This window comes from Macaca fascicularis, chromosome 5 (assembly GCF_037993035.2).
Source record: "Macaca fascicularis isolate 582-1 chromosome 5, T2T-MFA8v1.1".
Lineage (NCBI taxonomy): Eukaryota > Metazoa > Chordata > Mammalia > Primates > Cercopithecidae > Macaca > Macaca fascicularis.
In genome coordinates this window covers 37,283,704-37,305,690 of record NC_088379.1, presented here as the reverse complement: position 1 = coordinate 37,305,690, position 21,987 = coordinate 37,283,704, and the positions used below count along the sequence as shown (strand labels likewise).

The 21,987-nt window shown below is 42.9% G+C and overlaps 1 protein-coding gene and 1 pseudogene across 25 annotated transcripts in view; one reads left to right on the top strand and one right to left on the bottom strand.

The window, feature by feature from the left end:
- Positions 1 to 21,987, bottom strand: part of TBC1D1 (TBC1 domain family member 1) — a 253,237-nt gene that overhangs the window by 143,102 nt on the left and 88,148 nt on the right. The window lies entirely within an intron of this gene.
- On the top strand, positions 1,248 to 4,853 carry LOC102124193 (proteasome activator complex subunit 2 pseudogene; annotated as a pseudogene).

The window sequence follows — 21,987 nt, the reverse complement described above, 5'->3', positions numbered from 1 at the left end:
AGTGTTCATTGGTTAGAATAATGGAATTAATTTCGACACATTATAAATTCTTCATTAATACCAGCACATTACAATCTTTTCAAATGTTACAAGTACTCAATTTTAGTGTGATGTGATTTATTGCCTAGCTAGTCTTTGGAACACAACAACTCAGTCCAATACAGAAACAGATGGAAAAGCATTTTCAACTGTCAACTTGATATTATCACTCCCAATGGAAAAACAAGAAAAGCATACCCAATAAATACCTTTGATATCTCATTTCAAGAAACTCTTAATCAGGTTGCAGCTCACTTCTGACAACCACTGCAGGCAAGTGGGCAAGCCTTTCCTCTAGAATATTCTTCCACTGACTCTCCTCCACTAGTGTCTACAGGTTCTTCCAGATCCAGCCCAAATGTCTCCTCCCCTTCCTTCCTCCACAGGCCTGCTCTCTCGGGTCCTGAGGGCACCTGGTCTTCTGCTGTAACACCTGCCACAGCCCTGAGTCCTTCCCCTATACCACATGCTGGGGACAGGATGCTGTTTGATTCCCTTCTGTGTACCCTGAAGGCCTACATCAGAGTATTTGCTTAACACACACACTTTAATGTGTGAGGCAGTTTCTGTTTCTCAAAAAGTGTAAAATGCATAATATAACAGCAATTCACTCCGATTAAATATATTTACTTGAAAATACACCAAAGTGTTGCAAGTAAACTTTACCTACAACATGTAGGTTAAACATGAAAGAAACATAAAACCCTTCCATTTTTTTTTTTTTTTTTTTTTTTGAGATGGAGTCTCGCTTGCCCAGGCTGGAGTGCAGTGGTTTGATCTCAGATCACTGTAACTAACCTCTGCCTCCCAGGTTCAAGCGATTCTCCTGCTTCAGCCTCTGGAGTAGCTGGAATTACAGGCACCCACCACCACACCCAGCTAATTTTTGTTTTTTTAGTGGAGACAGGGTTTCACCATGTTGGCCAGGCTGGTCTTGAACTCCTGACTTCCCAAGTGATTCACCTGCTTTGGCTTCCCGAAGTGCTGGAATTACAGGCGAGAGCCACTGTGCCGGATGGAAAAGCCTTCACTTTCTAATTTTTACCTAATATGATGTAGGGAAAGTGTGACCAACAATATTTTATATAATCAAATACACACAGGGGAACCTAAATTTCTGACACCTTCTCTTCAACCCGGTCATTTAAGTTAACACAATATCTCAGGCATCAATACCACTTATCAGGGCCCACTGTGTGCCAGAGGCCATGCTTTCTGTGGATTATATCTCATTTAATCCTCACACCAACAACCTGAGGAAGATACCGTCATTCCCATTTTACAGAAGGCAGACTATCAGGTCAGAAACTGTGCCGCGCACTGGGTTGAAGAGTGGGGACAGACAGGTAATAACATGATTTAGAAAACAAGGCAACAGAGGCAAGGAGACTGACCACGTGCACAGAGGGGAGGTCAGGAGGGGAGGGGCAGAGAAAACCACCTAACGGCGAGGAGGCCCAGTTGGTCAGGGGAGGCAGGCGAGGTGGGAGGTGTGGAGGAGGCCCACGACAGCCTGACCCAGCTGCCAGCAAACAGCTGAGACTAAGACAGCTGAGGCCTGCCAGGTGGGGACTTGGCCAGGTTTGCATTTCCAACAGATTGCCAGGGCTGCTGGGGAGAGAATGGGCTTGATGGACAAAACAGCAAAGGAAGGATGACAGGCAGGAGGATGAGGTGGCGATGGCTCATTCACCTGCCTTCATCCCCAAAGAGACAGTTGCTGGAGGCAGGGGCCTTGTAACCCAGTGCCTGGCACTGCACCTCACACCCAGAGTGAATACATCATGATGAAAGAACAGACAAGCAACTGAGGAGAGAGAAGGGACGCTCTCACCTAGGGCACTGGCAATACAAAAGGAGAGGAGAGGATGAAGTCAAGAACTATCTAGAAGGTAAAGCTGGCAAGAAGTGGTAACTGAATGTGACAGGTGAGGGCTGAGGATGGGGAAAGGTTGGGAGAGCTCAGTGGGAGATGGCAGAACCACTGTGACCAAAAAAAAAATACAGAAATCTGAATACAGATTACAACTCAGTATCTATTCATACGGGTTTTCTCTTCTCAAGGACATCTTATTCCTGAACAAAATGTGGAAACTGTGCAGATAGTGAAACCAGGGTGCGCTGCAGCTCAGAGAATAGTCCCCTCGCCCATCCACCCCCAGTCTACTCTGGCATTCTGGCAAAAAAAATTATCTTTTAAAAAAAACAAAGTAAAGGTATATGAACAGCTATTATGTCTTCTAGTTATTTCCCGCAAAAGAGATAGAATTTTAAATAGTGCTTATTAATAAAACAGATCTGGAAGGGACTACATGTGGTGGTCTCTGGGTAGTAGGAATATGTATTGGGGCTTTTCAGGAAGTTATTTTTCATATATATGTATTTTTGTAATCATAAAAAAGGTTATTTTTAATTTTTTTAAAAGTACATTTTTCTTAAACTGTAGTCTTTTCAAGGTTACCGTCTACTGCTACTAGGTAAAAACTTCTAGGGGCAAAATCATTTTGAAAGAAGAAAAAAATCTTCATCTTAGGATAAAACTCTTTTAATGTACAAGTGAAATGGCATATAGTTCTAAGTGCCCCCAAATGCTTCATGACATAAGACACAAAAGTCTTTAAGTCAGGAAGCACAATACAGTATGAAAACAAACTTCCAAATAAACCCCAGAAACCAAAAACTTTAGATGGCAGTCTAAAAGCAATATTCAAAAGACTGCCCCTGCATTTGCATAGATAATTATCTAAGAAGAAGATCTGTAGCTTAAATTAAAATTGTGATAATACTAAGCACTGGTCTGTTTCATGAAGCTGATGGTTCAAACTTGAGAATAGATAAACCATTAGTGTGTTAACCAAATAAATACTCTTGTTCCTTCTCAGGAATTGCAGTAAAATAAATGTGATTCAAATGATTACATATGTGGACACAGTATGGAATCACCTTGACAGCATCAAAATTAATTTTTTAAAAACAAAATAGGCCGGGCGCGGTGGCTCAAGCCTGTAATCCTAGCACTTTGGGAGGCCGAGACAGGCGGATCACGAGGTCAGGAGATCGAGACCATCCTGGCTAACACGGTGAAACCCCGTCTCTACTAAAAATACAAGAAAATTAGCCGGGCGAGGTGGCAGGCGCCTGTAGTCCCAGCTACTCGGGAGGCTGAGGCAGGAGAATGGCGTGAACCCGGGGGGGCGGAGCTTGCAGTGAGCCGAGATCGCGCCACTGCACACTCCAGCCTGGGGCACAGAGCAAGACTCCGTCTCAAAAAAAAAAAAAAACAAAAACAAAAAAACAAATAATTCATAGTATAGGCTATGCCTCAAATCTACAAAGCCTTTGTTCAAATCTTTAAAAGTCAAACCCCTGTTCTCCCTATCACAGACAAAAACTCTTGGGTGGCAGACTTTGGTAAGCCAAGTGTGGGTTGGATCTCAGTCCTTGCTTGTGCCACTGGCTGGGTGCCTTTGTGCAGCCCCCAACTTGCACAACCATACAGTGCAGCCCAGCCACAGCCCTGTCATCATCTTTGAGGTTCATGGTCGTTTCCAAATGAATAGAAATTTACACATTTCCAAATGAATAGAAAATTACACTAATTCATGAGTGCCAGGCTCAATCACAGGAAAGGGCTCTGAGCATATGTTATAACTATCAGTTATTTACAATTTTAAAATATGCCAGACTAGCTTTACAGCACTAACTGCATTCTTGAGTAAAACTTATCACATGTGTTCAAGAACCCAGATCTTCATTCTGATCAGTGGCAGAAACAGGTTTTCCTCTCATACCACTTCAGTTCTTGAAATAAACTACACTCACCAAGTAACCATTCCTTTTAATTTTGATCAACAGGCAAATCAGAACTTTTGCCAATAAAGGGTATTAGTTAAAAGTAGTCGAATCTATTTTCCACTTTATATATTTTAGACTGCACACGACACCAAGGGTAACAATAACAATACTATTCATTGCTCCTTGGCATTCTCGGAGTTACAAATGTTAGATAACTTCAATATATGTTTATAAAACTCAGGCTGTGAATGTGAAGGCCCAGGCAACTGGCCGGAAGACCAGAGATCCAGCAACTGAAGCCACACGGCCAAGCCTTGTGGTGGGTGCCTGAGCAGGGAGGCCCGCACCCAGGTACGTGTCTTCAGGCAAGAGCTTTCCCAAGAAGGCAAGGAATTCCTCTACAGATTCTTGCCACAGAAAATCATATACCCGCATCAGGCCTTGCAAAACGATTCTCTCATTGTAGCTGTTTGACCTCCCTCCAGGCCCCACTGGACATCTCCATCCCAGAACCCCCACCCAAGGATGAGGTAGAAACAGAGAAGCAGGAGAAGAAAGAAGTCCCTGAGTGTGGATTTCTCCCTGGGAATGAGAAGGTTGTCGCTGCTTGCCATGGTTACGCCAGAAGTCTGGATTCTCAAAGAGAAATGCATGCTGATGATCACATGGATCCAGCACCTGATCCCCAAGACTGAGGATGGAAATGATTTGGGGTAGTAATCCAGGAGATGGTGCTGGAGAGGGTGAATGCCGTCAAGACCAAAGTGGAAGCCTTCCAGACAACCATTTCCAAATACTTCTCAGAACATGGGGATGCTGTGGCCAAGGCCTCCAAGAAGACCCATGTAACGGTTTACCGGGAGTTGGTGCAAAAGTTGGTGAGATAAGATGGCGTGTGGGGAGGTCAAGGCCAGGGTACTGGACCTGAAGGCCTTCTGTGCTGAGGTTTATCATATGATCAGCACCAACCTGGAGAAAACCCCAACCCAAAGGGTGAAGAGAAAGCATCTGTGTACTGAGCCCAGGGCTGGAAGGAAAACAAATGATCTATACTTTGTGAGGGGGCGGGGAAAGAAACCTCAGGTTGTATCCTCGCATTTGATACCTAAAAAGCAGAACTGAATGGCAAATATTTTCTTCCTGCTTTTACAGATGAAGGAAATCAAAGAAATACTGTACAGGACAAGAATGAAACAGTATGAAGTTGCACAGACAACGAAGTTTCCAAGTCTTAATTCCTAGCCAGTGCCTAACCCTCTGCTAACATTTTGCTCTACACCTTTATCTGTCCTGGCTCCCAGCATATAAGGAAGAAAATCTCATCTCCTTGTAGCACCCATCACTCCAGGTCAGTTTCCCCAGGGCTGTTGTGTCAGTTTTGAAGGGAATGAACTGCAGTACTCTTAAAATCACTTCTAGTTCCAAATTCTACAAAAATAAACTGGCTAATAGAATGAAAATACAAAAAAAAAAAAAAAAAAGATACCCACAAAACAAAACCCAAAAAATGCCAACATCAAGAACATGGTGATACAGGTTAAGTATTACATATAAACTGCAAAAAATAAAAACAAAAAAGCCCTCAGCTGGTAAGCACCCATGGAGTAGACCCAGCTTGCCAAAAGTTCATGTGAAAAAGATTTAAGGATTGTAATTGACTGTAAACCCAAGATAAGCCAACAGAATGGCCTGGAGAACAAAAGAATGAAAAGGAACAAAAAGCCTAGGGCATTAGGAGAAATGTCAACCTCACACTAAGAGAGGAGTCACAGCCTCAGCCTCCTTCTTGCTGATCAGGTCACACAGCAAGTTTCATTTTTGGTTTTAGGACACTTTCAAAGCAGCAGCAACAAGGGTAATAAAATGCATGAACAGAGGCTGGGGGAAGGCAGCAAAAATGCCTTTGCCTTGGGAAGGGGAGACATGGCAGCGGCCTTTAGAAATCTGTCGCAGGGAAGAGGCATCAGCTCCACTTTTCTCATAAATGGGAAAGAAAGAGGCTGGGCGTGGTGGTTCACGTCTGTAGTCTCAGCACTTTGGGAGGACAAGGCGGGTGGGTACTTGAACCCAGGAGTTCAAGACCAGCCTGGGCAACACAGCGGTACACACCTATAGTCTCAGCTATTTAGCAGGCTGAGGCAGGGGACTCACTTGAGCCCGGGAGTTCAAGGCTGCAGTGAGCCACGACGGTGCCACTGCACTTCATCCGGGTGACAGAGCAAAACCTCGTCTCAAAAAACGAACAAACAAAAAAACTAAGTAAGAAAGATTTCCACTTTGAATATATTACAAAGACCTTTCTTTCCACTAGAGCTCATTCAAATGATACAGAATTCTTGAGGAGTCAGGCATCCCTTAAAAAGGTTCGAGCACCACAGGCTAGGGCTTTAGGGCTTTATTTAACAAAGACAGGCAATGAGAGCCTGCCTCTACCTTCCAGGGCCTCCTGAGCAGGTTCCCTCCAGGCAGGATTTGAAAACGGGTTTTTTTCTCCCCCTTCAGGCCTCTCAACTTCTGGGGGTGGGGTTAAGTGCTGACTTCATTTTCACGAGATCAGATATTTTACAATCAGGGAATTTCTGGAGAACCAACACCAAAACCAAGGCTGACAGGAGATAAAGACTGGCTTCGCCAGCCAAGAGCTGCTGCTGGGAATGTGCTCAAAGCTTTGTTGTGGCCGGGTGCTCTGGCTCACACCCTTAATGCCAGCACTTTGGGAGGTCAAGGTGGGTGGATTGCTTGAGGTCAGGAGTTTGAGACCAGCCTGGCTAACATGGTGAAACCCCCGTCTCTACTAAAAACACAAAAATTAGCCGGGCATGGTGGCGGGCACCTGTAATCCCAGCTACGTGGGCGGCTGAGGCAGGAGAACTGCTTGAACCCGGGAGGAGGAGGATGTTGCAGGGAGCTGAGATTGCGCCACTGCACTCCAGCCCGATCAACGGAGCGAGACTGTGTCTCAAAAAAATAAAGATTTGTTGTTTGTCCCATGCCAAGGGAGCGCTACTATATGTTGAGGGGCTTCAGTGACTTACTGGAACTGAACTTTGATCCATTCACCACAATGCAGGAACAAGAACTCCCTCTACCAAGTGGGAATTGTAGTCTCTGAATCCTAATGACATTTTCAAAAGCAAGGCTCCATCTTCATTTACAAGAGGAAAAAAATAAAATAAAGATCAGCCTTAAGGGGAGGCGCAGGATAATGAAATCTTACTGATGTAATTCTCTCCTTTAGAATGTTTAGTAAACACTTTCATTTCATAGACATCTTAAAGAAGATTCTTATAGTGTTCTGATTCTCTCTCTCTCTGTCTCTCTCCCTCTCTCTCTCAGGATGGCATCTGCTCCTCAAAAACTAAGAAAGATGATTTCTTTCTCTACATTTCCAGCTCTAAATTCTTTCCTAAACTTCGCTAACATTTCCAATCACCTATTTAAAGAATCACCAGGCCGGGCACAGTGGCTCACGCCTGTAATCCCAGCATTTTGGGAGGCCGAGGCAGGCGGATCACCTGAGGTCAGGAGTTCAAGACCAGCCTGGCTAACATGGTGAAACCCCCGTCTCCACTAAAAATACAAAATTAGCTGGGCATGGTGGTGCACGCCTGTAATCCCAGCTACTCCAGAGGCTGAGGCAGGAGAATCACTTAAACCCAGGAGGTGGAGGTTGCAGTGAGCTGAGATTGTGCCACTGCACTCCAGCCTGGGGGACAAAGTGAGACTCTATCTCCAAAAAAAGAAAAAAAAGAAAAAGAATCACCAGACTTCTAGTCCTTGACCTTAAAATATCCACATCAAGCTCATTCTCTTCTCCTTAAAATAGGCCTTTCTTCCTACTTCCTTGTTTCCCAAATGCCTTCTAGGTAACTGGGCTCAAAACCTGGAAAGTGGCTTCTGCTCTTCTTTCTCCTTACTCCCTCTTTCCCTCAGCTCTTTTGAGTGCATATTCTCTCACCACGAGCCCAAAACCTCAAGCACCGGTCTGGGCCTGCACTTGCTTCAGCCAGACCTCAGCAAGACCTCTCCAGTGCCGCCTCTGGCATCTCCCTACATCCATCCTGCCATCCATCCTGCCATCCATCCTGCCATCCATCCTGCCATCCATCCTGCCATCCATCCTGCCATCCATCCTGCCATCCATCCTGCCATCCATCCTGCCATCCATCCTGCCATCCATCCTGCCATCCATCCTGCCATCCATCCTGCTATCCAGCACAGCCTGATCTTCTGGAAACACATGTCTGATAGAGTCAGCCTCCTGCTCACAAACCTTCTCGGGTTCCTCTGCAATCTCTACCAGAACAAACACAGTCCTGCTAACCCTCAGGGTCTCCCACCGATGGGGCTCCACGCAACTCTTCCTGCCTTCTTTCAGCTAGCTTCTCTGTAAGTTCCGTTTGTACCAAACATGTTTCAAACACACCTCCTAAGCCTCCGTTCATTTGAGTTTCCACCTCCATGCCTTTGCTCATGCAATTTCTTCCACCTGCAGTATTCTTTGTCATCCCCTGGATGGGACCTTTGAATCACTCACTCAACTTATTCACTTCGGGGATGAAATGCAGCCACAGGAGGCTGGAATGGCTGGTATCTGGTCACAGAGCCAGGCTAGACACAACTAGACCTCCCCAGTAAGGACTGGTTTTTTAGGTCACACCGGGTCCCTATGATTTGCTTTTAATTGGGATAAAATCATCCTGTGTGAAATTTCCTTATTAGGCTAAAACCTCTAAGCCCACTAAATTTAAAAAAGAGAGAGGGAGAGAAGAGCTGCCACTGCCCACATTTCCAGGGACTGGCAGGGATTCTCTGAAACTCACAAGTCTTACCAGGTCTGCACGCTCACGTTGAGCAGTAGGTACTAAGTGACTGTAAAGGGCTGTGGTGCCCACCCTGGGGTCTTTCATGCAGGGCTTGAGGGTAGAGTCACCCTCTCTACCCCATAGTGACAGGCCAGCTGGGCTCCACTGCCTCCATCTGTTTGGTCAGGATTAGCACAAAAACCTGTTAGAGAGGTTGAAAGAGCCCCCAGATCGGCAAAGAGATACTCCAGGACACTGTGGACCTTGCTTAACACCCACACCGAAGCCAAATCTCTGGCAGCCAGAATAAAAACGATGTTTTTGAGAAGGACAATAAGTTAACAGTGTACAATCAGTTCTACTTATCCCCGATCAAAATTAACAGTGAGGTTGTAAAGTGCAATTTACTACATTTGGGAAATTATTACCTCTGTATACCAAGGGGCTACTCAGAGGTTTACAGTTGTCCACCTGCTTTCCAGCAGGCCGACCCTGTGACTGCCTTCACCGCCTTCCCCCAACCCAACCCCACCCCAGGTCAGCAGCTGGGTCTCTCTCGTCCTGGCAGTTGTGTCTCAAGTGCTGACACAGAGTAGAGGGGCACAAGAAATAGACTGTGATCAACACCGAGCTTGAAGCGGCCAGATTTCCTGACCAAGAATGTCTGGAAACACCACACTACTCCCCCAAATAGTGTAGTTATTGCAAAACAAATACAGAGTTGTGTGGTCTGGTGGTCTTGTACATCAAGCTCTTTCCTTGGGGAAAAATATCCAGAGACCACAATCTCAGCTGATTTACACACTAGAGAACTGACAAAAATCAAACTTTGGTATGATGTTCTTTCAGTTACACCAAAACTGGATGGCACAGGCTTGAAGGGCTGCTTTTACCGAAACACAAGTGCAATATAAATCCCTATGTATTACATTCACATAGTTCTGGGAATGGAAGGAGAATCGCTTCTCTTCACCTGGAAATTCAGGAAGACAGCTTTTTCTGGAACCATAAGAAGGCTTTAGCCCTAGATGTACTAGCAATATCTCATGCTTATAATACAATTAATTGATTAATAAACAGTACACAAGGGGCCACAAACTCCTTACTCATAAGCGGGCTTTTGGTTTGTGTTTCTGAAGTCAAATTTTACAAGTTCTAATACAGAGGTATCCAATCTTTTGGCTTCCCTGGGCCACATTGGAAGAATTGTCTTGGCCCACATGTAACATACATTAACACTAATGATAGTTGATTAGCTTTAAAAAAAAAATCTCATAATGTTTTAATGAATAAAGTTTATGAATCTTTTTTGGGCCACATTCAAAACCATCCTGGCCCGTATGCAGCCCACAGGCCGTGGATTGGACACTTGCTCTAACATTTTAAACTTGGAAACTTACATATTTCTTTTAAAAGCCTAACACAATAGAGACTGTCACAATAGACCAGCGTAAATGTCTCTAAGCAAATAATGTCTCAAAAATATGACAGTTTATTTCCACCTAATGACTGGTTTCCTTTGGGCCCACCCTTTAAAAAGAACTTCCGCAAAAATACCATTTGGCTAATTCTCTGCCTTGGGCAGTCCTACAATTATAAATTCTGCTAAACAAATAAACTTCCTTCCTATTTTTAAAGTATTCCAAAATTGGAAACTCTATGTCTCTGGTTGGCAAACTATTTTCTGGAGTCTAACAGCCTTAGCCGTGAAGAAATTCTTCGCTGCACTTTGAGAGATGAAAAAGACCAGGAACTGTCAAGGAGTCCCTCCCTATGCCTATTTCAGGGAAGGGGAACTAAAGGCACAGAGTTGTGACCTTGGGCAAGGTCACACAGGCTGCTGGTGGCAGAAGCCAATGTCATCCTCTCTCCCCCATTTTCCCCTTAACTGATCTAAGTGACTTGTGGCCTGAAGAAAGCAGTTTGCTCTTGTTCGGTACTAGGGACCAGGGTTTATGTTTCATTCATGCAGAATGTGCTAGAACAACAGAAAGAATCTAAATATTAGTGTCAGTGAAAAGAATCAATCTCTGTAAAACATTTAAAGAGATTTATTCTGAGCCAGATGTGAGGACCACGACCCATGACATAACCCCAGGAGGTCCTGAGAACATGTGCTCAAGGTGATCGGGGCTATAGCTTGGTTTATACATTTTAGGGAGACATAAGACATCAATCAATATATGTAAGGTGTACATTGGTTTGGTCTGGAAAGGTAGGACAACTTGAAGGTGGAGGGGAAGTTCCAAGTCATAGGTGGATTCAAAGAGTTTCTGAGTGGCAGTTAGTTGAAAGCGTTATTACTTAAAGATGTGGAATCAATAGAAATAAGTGTGTAGGTTAAGACAAGGTCATAACCTGGGTAAACACCAAGGTTTTTATCATGCGGGTGAGGCCTCCAGGTAGCAAGCTCATCAGACCTAACAAAAAATGTGCCAGACTCTTAGTTAATTCTCTCCTGGCACAGGGAAAAGATCTGGAAAGCGAAGGGAATTCTTTAGAGAATGTAGATTTTCCCCACAAGAGACAGCTTTCCAGGGCCATTTCAAAATATGCCAAAGAAATACATTTTGTGGTAAAATATTTCAGTTTCTTTCAGGGCCTGCTATCTGTCATGTGATGTTAGACTAGAGTTAGGCTGGAATTTGAGATCTGTTTTGGCAGTCTTAAGATCTGTTTTAATGTTTACACTGGTCAGTTGTGCCTGAATTCCAGAGAGAGGAAGGTATAATGAAGCATGTCCCCCTTTCCCATCACGACCTGAATGAGTTTTTCAGGTCACCTGAATGAGTTTTTCAGGTTTTCTTTGGAATGCCCTTGACTGAGGAGGGGGTGGTCCATCAGTCAGTTGGGGTGCTTCAAATTTTGTTTTTGGTTTCCATTTGAATGAGTACCAGGTGGCGCAAAGAGCTCTGTTTGGATCTTAGCTATGGCTTTGGGAAAGACATCTCACCTGTAGTGGGCTTCCTGTTTCTTCATCCTTAAAAAGAGGGAATACAGCTAAGCAACTACAAAAGTCTTTCTCCACCCCTAAATTCAATGATGATGATGGTTCACGTGTACTAAGTGCTTAATCTAGGTACTAAGTGTGTTATGTGGATAAATCGTCAACAGCTTGGATGATAGCTATTTATTATCTCCTTTTAATGGATGAACACATTCATGTCTAGAGAAAAAAAATAACTTACTTAAGGTCATACCTCCACTGGTAATGCGTGGAGAGATCTGACCTAGACCAATGATTCCATGGGCCCTTTCCCCCTTATCAGAGGTAGACAATCTAAGATAGTTGGCTTGACTTGTAGTCACAGAGACACAGATTCTGAATTGAATACAACTGTAGCAATCATTTAACACAATGTTCTCATTTTATAGATCAAGGACTGAGGCCCAGGCAAGCATAACTTGCCCTAGGCCAAAAAATGTATTGGAAACATGTAGCTACACCCTGCTGTTCCTAGACAAGCTCATCCTAAAGAGTGTTTGACAGTTTACAAGCACTTACATCAGCTCATCTGATGCCAAACAAGGCTACCTGATGGGCAGCTGGCATTGATCATCTCTCCCATGTCACCTAGCCAAGGCTAAACAGCAAACACAGAGCACACTGGGACCTGCACCCCACGCCTGCTACTGCCTGCCTAGTGTGCTGTCTATAGGCTAATAAAACATCCACAGTATGATGCTCTAGAGAGTCTATGCAGAATCGACTCCTGCAGAGAACTTTCCAGGTAAGCTGAATCACTATGAAACATGGTACTGTGGTACTTTGAAAAGAATATCAGAGAACAAGTGAAAACACTCTAAAATCCACAACTCAAGTCAACGATGAAATGCAATCTCATGTGGTCACTCAAAACTGACCTCTTTCAGTCTATCATTCAATTGTCTGAACCTCCTCCCAATCTTCACCTTCAATCTTCTATGTGATTTTTCTCTTATTTCCTGTTTCCTTCTCTCCCTAGCTGAGAACATCACAAAATTCAGGGATTTAAAAAAAAATGTTACACTTCTTGTATAGTTTCAATATGGTGTATCTATTTTTAAAAGCAGATTAGTTGAATGTTTTATGTCTCTCACCTAAGAAAGGGGAAAATAGTTCAGTTTCTCAGTGGAACAAGATATTTTTCTAAGCTCTGCTGCCCTTGTTTCACATCCTGAACATGTGTTGTAATCCCTCTGTTACAGAGATAATGCAGGTACAACAGATAAAATATGAATTTAGAGCCAAACAAGTCAAGCTTTAATCTTAATAGCTAGGATAAGGTACCGAGCCTTTCTGAACTTCAGTTTCTTCATATTTCTTTTCTGGGGAAAAAAAAAAAAAAAAAAAAAAAACGTGGAAGGAGGAAATAATACCACTACTGCCACAATTATTTTGAGAATTAAATTAATTATGAGACTTGACTACTCCTAACACAATGGTTGGCACAAATAAAGTTCTCAAAAATATAATCATCTCCTCCCTTATGTTACTCATGCTAATATAACTGTCCCTTCTATTAAATGCCCTCTGCAGGTGATGTTTTTCTGAGCAAAGTCAATCTCTCATATTAGAGGGAAGAGATCCATTACATACACCTACCCCATCTTCTACAGGATGCCTTCCCGGAAACAGAAGCACTCAGTGAATGGGTGGGTCACTATAGCCCAGTGCTAGGGAGCTAAACAGCCACATTAGACATTGGCAAGTTCCACTCTCTTCAAATACTCAGGCTGTGCTTCTTCTTGCACAGTTAACACAACTGGTTGGTCCTCCCAGGCTGCAGAAACACCCTTCACACATCAAAGGATCCCCACCCACCCCAACCCGACTACTCAGCCTTCCTCTCTTTGCTCATTTCCCTGCAGGCATCTTGACCTGAAATTTGCAAGAATACACTCATCAAGTGGTTAAATCAAGTATTATGGGTCAGGCACAGTGGCTCAGGCCTGTAATTACGGCACTTTGGGGCCGAGGCAGGCATATCACTTGAGGTCAGGAGTTCAAGACCAGCCTGGCCAACATGACAAAACCCCATCTCTACTAAAAATACAAAAATTAGCCAGTCGTGGTGGCGTGTGCCTGTAGTCCCAGCTACTCAAGAGGCTGAGGCAGGAGAATCACTTGACCCCGGGAGGCAGAGGTTGCAGTGAGCCGAGATCGCACCACTGCACTCCAGCCTGGGCAACAGAGCAAGACTCTTGTCTCAAAAATATAAATAAATAGTGTTCTGAAATACAATAGATTGTTTGATAGATGTGCATAGTTTTGATTTTAGTAAAACATTTTGAAGATGAAAGTGCAAACAAATCAGCAGAGCAGTATTAACCACATACATCAAAAACAGGTGTCCAAGAACTTTTTTTTTTTTTTTTTTTTTTTTTGAGGCGGAGTCTCGCTCTGTCGCCCAGGCTGGAGTGCAGTGGCGCGATCTCGGCTCACTGCAAGCTCCGCCTCCCGGGTTCCTGCCATTCTCCTGCCTCAGCCTCCCGAGTAGCTGGGACTACAGGCGCCGCCACCACGCCCGGCTAATTTTTTTTTGTATTTTTAGTGGAGACGGGGTTTCATTGTGTTAGCCAGGATGGTCTCGATCTCCTGACCTCATGATCCGCCCGTCTCGGCCTCCCAAACCAAGAACTTTTTAAGTTCTGCCACAAACTAGCTGTGTGATTTTGTTCAAATCAAGTTACTTCATCTCTCTGGGTGTCAGTTCCCCACGTAGCAAAGAACGAATGGAATTACATTCAAGATGACATTCTGGTTATACCATAATTACATTACTAAATGCTACTAGAATGACCACCACCCTAAGCCACAATTACCGACAGGTAATTGTGGGCCCTAGGCAGTGCTGGTATGAAAAAAAGGTCTGAGTAATTTATTTAAAGTGATGTGCCTTCCCCAAGGTTAAAAATCAGTGGTCTCAAAAACAAGGCAAACAGTTGGAAAGCAACCCCGACTCCATTCTGAAACACGCTAGTAAACTATCGCCAGTATTTCCTAACTATTCCTTTTCATAATCTACCACATCAATGACCTACAATTACCCTCAACTTCACTCAGACCTCATCTTCTAGTCTCCTCCAAAATCCCAGCAGAGTGATTATTTGTGCACATATCACATTAAAATTAAATTATCTCCACAGGTCTCCCTCTCCCCATTAAACTGCAAGCTACTCAAAGGCTGGGCCCATGTCCTACTCATCTCAGTATCTACCCCGCCTGATACCACACATGCCATTAATTTAAACTGCCCATTCAACCATGTTTTACACGGTTTACATCTGAAGATAGTCTTCACAATTTCCTAAGCAGATTTTGACATTATCGGATTTTAAAATAGGATCTATTTTTAAAAAGATAAATACAAAACAAGTATATTAAGTTCATTTTAGAGACGAGAAAACAGGCTCAGCAAAGTTAACTTAGCCAGGGTTCCACCAATGTAAAAGAACAGAGCCTGTGAGTCTAATCCCATTATAACATGACAGATACAAAAATAATTTACAGGAAAATAACCCAAGTGCATGAAAATTAAGGAAATTTTTCTGTCAAATGTTTCATATAAATTTAACAAAAGAGCATACTTTTCATCACTCTTCCAATAACAAAATCAGAAATCACAGAAAGTTTAAAATGGAAAAATCAGATACTTTAGATTCATAAATATCATAAATACAGGCTGGGCACAGTGGCTCACGCCTGTAATCCCAGCACTTTGGGAGGCCGAGGCAGGCGGATCACAAGGACAGGAGCTTGAGACCATCCTGGCCAGCATGGTGAAATCCCGTCTCTACTAAAAATACAAAAAAATTAGCCAGGCATGGTGGCGTGTGCCTGTAGTCTCAGCTACTCAGGAGGCTGAGGCAGGAGAATTGCTGGAACCTGGCAGCCTGAGGTTGCAGTGAGCCGAGATCACGCCACTGCACTCCAGCGTGGGCAACAGAGCGAGACTCCGTCTTAAGAAAATATATATATCATAAATACAACCAAATAAAGGTTTTCTTATAGGTTGTACAGATGTTCTTGAATATTACTGTGCATTATAAAATAAAATTCAAAAGCACTAACATTTCCTTTTTTTTTTTTTTTTTTTTTGAGACAGGATCTCGCTCTGTCACCCAGGCTAAAGTGCAGTGGCACAATCTTGGCTCACTACAACCTCTGCCTCCCAGACTCTAGCAATTCTCGTGCCTCATCCTCCCAAGTAGCTGGGATTACAGGTGCACACCACCACACCCAGCTAATTTTTGTATTTTTCTAGAGACAGGTTTTGCATATTGGCCAGACTGGTCTCAAACTCCTGGCCTCAAGTGATCACCCGCCTCAGCCTCCCAAAGTGCTGGGATCACAGGCGTGAGCCAACACGCCTAGCCTAACATTGGTTCTACTCCTTAAAAGTTAATCAAAAGAAAGGGAGTAGGACAACATCAGCTGTCACTAGACAAACATAAATTAAAACATCCATGAGGTACCACTATACACCTATTAGAACAACCAAATTCCAGAATACAACATCAAATGCCTATAAGGAGCAAAAGAAATTTTCATTCATTGTTGATGGCAATACAAAATGGTACAGGCACTTTGAAAAGCAGTTGAGTGCTTCTCACAAAAACAAATGTACTCTTACATTACAATCTAGCAATCATACATCTCGGTATCTACTCAAAGGAGCTGAAAACTCAGATCCACACAAAAAACTACACAGAGATGTTCATAGTAGCTTTACTCGTAATTGCTAAAACTTGGAAGCAACCAAGATGTCCTTCTGTGGGTGAATGGATAAACTGTGGTACATCCAGGCAATGAATATTATTCAGCACTAAAAAATGAACTATCAAGCCATTTTAAAAAAAAAAGCACACAGGAAACTTAAATGCATATACTCAGTGAAAGAAGCCAATCTGAAAAGGCTACACACATACTGTGTATGATTCCAACTACATGACATTCTCTATAGGCAGAACTATATATACATTCTCTATAGATAGTACGAAGATTAGTGGGTTGCCAAAGGCTTATGGGAAGGGAGGGATGAATCGATCAGAGAGGACTGGTAGGGCAATGAAACTACTCTGTATGATATTATAATGCTGGATACACGTCATTATACATTTATCCAAACCTGTAGAATGTACATCACCAATAGTGAACCCTAATGTAAACGATGGACTTTGTGTGATAATCATATGTCAATATAGATTCATCTGTCGTAACAAATGCACCATTCTGGTGATGAATATTAATAACAGGGAATGCTGTGCATGAGTGGGGACAGGGGCTATATAGGAAATCTCTGTAACTTCCACGCAATTTTGCTATAAACCTACAACTGCTTTAAAAAACAACTGCTCTAAAAAAGTATATTAAAAAAAAAAAAGGGAAGAAGCAGAAGTTGGGCACAGTGTAGTCACTGCACACCAAGCACCATACAGAAGAAAATACGCAACTATAAGAGTTTGGGGAGGACTGGGCACAGTGGCTCACGCCTATAATCCCAGCACTTTGGGAGGCCGAGGCAGGTGGATCACAAGGTCAGGAGATCGAGACCATCCTGGCCAACATGGTGAAATCCCGTTTCTACTAAAAATACAAAAATTAGCTCGGTGCGGTGGCACCTGCCTGTAATCCCAGCTACTCGGGAGGCTGAGGTAGGAGAATCACTTGAGCCTGGGAGGCGGAGGGAGGCGGAGGGAGGCGGAGGGAGGCGGAGGGAGGCGGAGGGAGGCGGAGGGAGGCGGAGGGAGGCGGAGGGAGGCAGAGGGAGGCAGAGGGAGCCAAGATCGCACCACTGCACTCCAGCCTGGCCACAGAGTGAGACTCCGTCTGGGGAAAAAAAAAAAAAAAAAAAGAGTTTGGGGAAAGATCAGCTTTGGTACCTAACAGGTCTTCATTGCTCCAGAATAAAATACCAAAGGGGTCTGTATGCCATGCTCATCCTAGTCCCCGTTCACCTCTGCTACTCCCCCCAGCAGTCTCGCTCCAGCCCCACCAACCTCCTGTGACTGCAGCTCCACCAAGGGGGCTCAAAGCCTTAGCATATGCTACTCCAACTGCCCAGCACACCCTGCCTTCCCGTTATTCTCTACCCTGCTTAGTACATTCATCCAATGAATGAATGATTAATCAGAGGTGCTTCAGGAAAGGAATAAAGGATGAGGAGAGTTTTGACAGAAACAGAAGAACAGGGGACAAACATATATAGGCTAAGATCAGTTTAAAGAATTTTCTAAGGAAACAAATACTTTAATCAGCTTTTTTTCTCACTGGGCATTGCTCTGGGCTGTGTTCTATTTGTGGATTAGGTGGGATTTCTAGCCCTGCTTTCCTCCATTCTCTTTCAGTAAAACCAACCTACGCCCAAGTTCCTGGCACACTCTAAGCAACTAGAGTTCCCAAAGCACAAAGCACAGCTGCCACCACTACCAGATAAAAAGCGCTCCACAGGAACTCTGCTGAAATCCTGGTCAGGGTTATACCAGCTTTGCTTAGCCAAGGCAGCAAATTTTTCAGATTCAAGGAATGGTTTGACTATGACAAGAAGGAGTTTTCCCCTCCCTTATTAAACTCAAGCATCCGCTAATAAAATGTAATATGAGTCTACAGAAGAAAAAAAAATTTTTAAACAATACATCACATTAACCTAGGACACACATCAAGGATAAACCAACATTGGACTGACTTCAAGCAACACAAGAAAATTGTTGCCTAAATATTTGCTATAGTCAGATTCACACCTTACATAGGAAGGCTGCTGTGCTGTGTGCTGGTAAACAGAAGGACAACCCCTGCGGCCTACAGGCACCCAAGGTGGGCTGGTCCAGTCTGCAGGAAACCTCAAAGGTAAATAAATAAGACCAGAGTCAGACAGAACTTTGCATGAAAGCTTTGCTTAGAAGGAAGAGATGATGGAAGGGCAAATTGTACTTACACTCAACATACAAACTGCAATTAGTTACTCGGTTATTTGCACCAAACACACACAAACAAGATAGCAAAGCCACTGGGTCACATCATTTCAAAATATAAAGGACAATGACTATCCACTGGTATTCCTTTCTTATTACTGAGGTCCAAGCTACCAATATCACCTCCTGACTGAACCAAAACCACCTCCTAAGTGGTCCTTCTGCTTCCATTCGAAATATACATCAGCTGGTATCACTCCTCCCTTCCACACCTTTAATGGCTTCTGACTACACTTAAAAGCAAATCCAAACCCCATTCTAAGCCTATGGAGTCATAAACAGCCTGGCCCACCTTACCCTTCCCACCCAGAGGCCAGTACTATGCACCCAGCTGGAGGTATTCCAGCCACACCTCCCTTCTCCCTGCGGCCTGCTTGGAGCATGTTTACTGCCCTCTCACCAGTCATATGGAATGCCACCCCTGCAGCACCCCACCCCGGAGCCACTCTTACTTCTCTTCCTAGCACTGACCACCATCCCAAATAATCTTGTTCATCTATTTGCTTACTGCTTTGCTATCTCTCCCATCTAGAATACCATAAAAACAGGGACCTGGTCTGCCTGTCTGTTGCTAAATCCCCAGCTCCTCAAATACCTGCATTGAACACATTTGTTAAATGACCTGTTGAATGAATGGTGGCTATAAATCAACATTTTAAGTAATGCCCAAATATGGAAAACCTGGTTTTACATAAAATATTAATTAGCAATCAGTTACTTGCTTTACAAAAGGATTCTGTGGGCTGGACACAATGGCTCACACCTGTAATCCCAACATTTTGGGAGGCCAAGGTGGGCAGATCACTTGAGGTCAGGAGTTCAAGACCAGCCTGGCCAACATGGTGAAACCCCGTCTCTACTAAAAATACAAAAATTAGCTAGGCATGGTGGCGTATGCCTGTAGTCCCAGCTACTAGGGAGGCTGAGGTGGGAGGAGCACTTGAACCCAGGAGGCAGAGGTTGCAGTGAGCCGAGATCGTGCCACTGCACACCAGCCTGGGTAACAGAGAGAGACTCAGTGTCAAAAAAAAAAAAAGATTCCTTTTTTAATACATCTTTAAATATTTAATTTATAAATCTTCAGGATGCACACTTTTTAAAGGATAATCTATTGTGGAGAGTGAATTAACTCCTCCAGGACATAAACACTGCTTATATACAAAAAGTACTAATAAACACTTGTTGAATGAGCACTGGAAAATACACAGTTAAATGCCTTATTAATACATTAAATACACAGTTAAATACTTTACTCATAAACTAAATACTTAATACACACCATAAACTATAAGAAACTGAACTTGGATTTGAAACACAGCAAACTTGCCTATATTTAGTTCTCATTTTCCATTTTTTCTCATAAACTGACATATGTATATTTAAAATCTACTAACTTGAAATACCAGCAATAATCTTAGCTACAAACTTTATAAGCAGGTGCAAATCCAAATACATTCTAAAAGTTACTTGGCAGTTCTGCTGCAGTTAGTTTTGACTAACAGATACATGGAGGCATAGAAACAGTAGATATACTCAAAACTGCCGGGTTGTTGGGGACATCTGTGAGTTTACTATGAAAATCACAAAGCTTGAAAAGTTCAGTTTTATGTATAAACTGTGTAAAAAGTCAAGTGTCCCCAGAGAAAGACTAATCAAGAAATCACACTGCTATAAAGCCCAGCCACATTCTTGACACAATGCACACCTGCCCTAAAGTTCCAGATCACGTCCAGTTTTTTTTAAAAGTACATCTCATGTTTTTCTTTCTTCTTTAAGAGATAATCTCTTTAAAACAAAACTCTTCCATTTTGGCTTTATTCCTATGTCACGAAATTGCCCACTCTACACATTCAATATTCACCCAATAATAATGCATTGCACGAGAAAAACACATCCATGCTCAGGTATCCATGCGAATCAACTGACGCCCAGCCCTTCTCCTTCGCTACCAGGTGTTCAGCTGCAGTTGCAAAGGTCAAAATGAAAAAGGAAAAGGAAAGTCAGCTGCGTAACTGGATGTGCAGGTGTTTGTGTGAGGCCTGTGCTCATGTGCAGCTGTGTGTTTCTGAAGGGGCATTCTGAAGTCAAATATAACAACTTCAGGATTACTCACATTGTGTGCATTATCTACACCTTTTGTCTTTAGGATATTACCTAGTTTGTAATGTAAAGTATGTTAATGACTTGCCTCTTCACCGTAAACCACAACGGTTCCATAGAACATCATTTTTAGTCTATAACTCCAAGAAATGAACTTCCAAAGAGTAATTTCATGTTCTAAAATCTTTCACAGGGTAACATGTTATCTATAAAAATCATTGAATTTCAGGATATAATTTGTAATGGCTGCACCACCTAGAGGAAATGAAATATAAAATAATCACATTTTAAAAATTTATGCTAAGAGGTATACATGAATTTGCTCTAAAAACATTTAATAGTTTTTCGCTGTTGTCCTGTAATCGAAATAGTAATTTTTAGGCCGGGTGCGGTGGCTCACACCTGTAATCCCAGCACTTTGGGAGGCCGAGGCGGGTGCATTACTTGAGCCCAAGCGTTCAAGACCTGCCTAGCCAATATGGCAAAACCCCATCTCTACTGAAAATACAAAAATTAGCTGGGTATGGTGGCGCACATCTGTAATCCCAGCTACTGGGGAGGCTGAGACACAAGAATGGCTTGAACCTGGGAGGTGGAGGGTGCAGTGAGCTGAGATCGCACCACTGCACTTCAGCCTAGGTGACAGAGTGAGACTCTGTCTCAAAAATAATAATTTTGAAATAACAAGATTCAGAATCCAAATTAAGCTACCAGCCTACATTTCCTCTATATAAATTTTTCTAATGATTTTACACTCAGAGAAGGCTAACAATCGTCCTAAAAGTCTGTGATGGTTTTTGAAATAAGGCTTTGTTGGGGGCGTTTTCACTGTCTCCTCTGTACCAAAGTAAACAAAAATCCATCTCACTCCCACAATGAATAGCATCTTACTAAATATGTTCTGGAAAAGTAAAACTTACACAGTACTAGCAGTAAGTTTTTAAAAATTTACATTTACTTCTTATTGGTTTTGCAATAAAATGAGTTGCGATTTTTTTTTTCTCCCTTTGGCCTTACAGTACAAAAGCATAACGATATAAAAGTAGACTCATATCCTCAATCTAGGATGAGGAAGTAAAATATAATCAGACAACACACTGAATTACTTTTCAAACTTCAAAAAAGTTTTTAAATTTACCGATACTTAATAAAAGCTAATTAGCTATCAGTTCAAACCAGAATGTGTAGGTATTACCAATTTTTCTTCGGTACGAAACCGCTTTTTAATGACTCAAAATGTTTTTGAAAGTCATCTCATTTTACCACCAGCTACGTTTCAGGAAGTGATTCTAAT